At 45.5% G+C, this 1,729-nt stretch overlaps 1 pseudogene; it reads left to right on the top strand.

Annotated features, from left to right (window-relative positions):
- The first annotated feature begins 32 nt into the window (after nt 1-32).
- LOC103075135 (protein FAM47E pseudogene) lies at nt 33-816 on the top strand (annotated as a pseudogene).
- The last annotated feature ends 913 nt before the right edge of the window (nt 817-1,729 follow it).

Genomic DNA, 1,729 nt, shown 5'->3' on the forward strand with positions numbered 1-1,729 from the left:
GGGCCCCCCCCCCCCCAGAGGCCAGGGGAACCATGGCGGACAAGAAGTGGCTGCTAGGGCCGGGGCCACTGGAACCGATGCCCCTGAACATGACCTGCAAGCCCTGGTACAAAGACAAGTTACTCTCCAAGTGCTTCGCAAAGCACAAGAAGATGCTCCCGAAGTTCCCCACCTCCCTGGACGGCCGGCGGTGGATATTTGTGAAAGAGCTGTTGGACGACTTCCGGAAGGGTTGCCCACCTTGTGAAGATCTGATCACTCGCAGCCCTAAGGAGGGTTTCCTCCCCTGGATTTCTCACAGAGATCCCCAGCATGGCCCCAAAAAGGGTCAGAAAAAGCTGCCCGAGGAAGCAAACCTGTTTTCCACGCTCTCGCCAGCCCAGCTAGCACAGAAGGCATTCGTGGAGAACATCGAAGCCCAGCTGACCAAACATCCCTTGGCTCTCTACCCGAATCTGGAGGAAAATCTACCTGCAGACCTCTTATTAAAGGTGCTGGAAGTGCTCGATCCTGACGGGAAGCTGGAGGACACATGGGCTTATTGTCAGGGCCCCAGGAAAAGAACGAAGTCCCCCACAAAGCTTTGGAAAAAGCGTCCTGCCAAGGTCTACCTGGGACCTCCAAAGAAGGCTCCTGTGTCACATCCAGCCAGTTTGCATCACGAAGACAAGAAGTCAAGCAGAAAGGATTCACTCACTGATCCTCCTGTTCACAGAGAAGTACCGAAAGCAATTCGTAAATCCTTCAAACGGGCTGCCGCTTTGGGAAACTTGGGCACTGATGAAGAGCTCATCACGAAACTCTGTGAGGTTGGCTGTGAGTGGCCACCAGCCCAGGATACAGTCTACATGAGGAAAGTAACCCAGGTCCCTTCAAAGGTAAAGTACAGCATCGGGCTAGAGAAAACGGAGAAGATAAAATTACCCAGAGAGGAAGGAAACTGGGAGAGGAAACCCCAGAAACCGCAGAATCCTTAAAAACCCAACTCGGTGGAGATGAGGTATGGTGCATCGTACCTGAAGCCCAAGTTGTGGAAAAAGCTAGTAAATGACGACCTTCAATTGACCCCAACGTCTTACTTGAAGATGGGAGTTTTACAAAGGAGCTTCCTGAACACGACATTCTTGAAGATCTTTATGGAACAAATAGTATTTAAAGGTTTCATTCTAAGCAAGGGCTACAGGATACCAGACATCCTTGAGAGGCTGGTCCTCAGGAAGGGATGGAAACATGATTCTGTTAAGACTCCTATACACAAAGTAATAAAAATCAGCCCAAATGCAGATGATGCACCGGAAGATGTTTAGACAGTTTTCTACTTACTACTTACTTGGCTATTTCTCTCTCTCATTTTAATACCAACCAGAATTCAGGGTGAGTGTCCATCCCACCATGTATGTACAACTTTGATTCTACATCTGTTCATTTAACACCTAATGCTTATAAATATTTCTCAGTGACCTTCTGCTTGGGTTCATCAATGTTATATAAATTTCATCAATTATGAAATCAATATTTGCATATACTCTTCTCACATTTTACAATGTGAATACTACATTGTTGTATCAATTATTTGTCAAAATAAGACCATTAAAAAAACAATTACTTTTTAAAAGTATGATCTACTTAGGTCAGCTACAAAATGGGATAAATTTCAAAATAACTGTGCTGAGAAAAAGGAGTCAGAGAGTTCTACTTGTATTAAAATTATAATGAATTAATTATGACA

Source organism: Lipotes vexillifer, unplaced genomic scaffold (assembly GCF_000442215.2).
Source record: "Lipotes vexillifer unplaced genomic scaffold, Lipotes_vexillifer_v1.1 C26784612, whole genome shotgun sequence".
NCBI classification, from domain to species: Eukaryota; Metazoa; Chordata; class Mammalia; order Artiodactyla; family Lipotidae; genus Lipotes; species Lipotes vexillifer.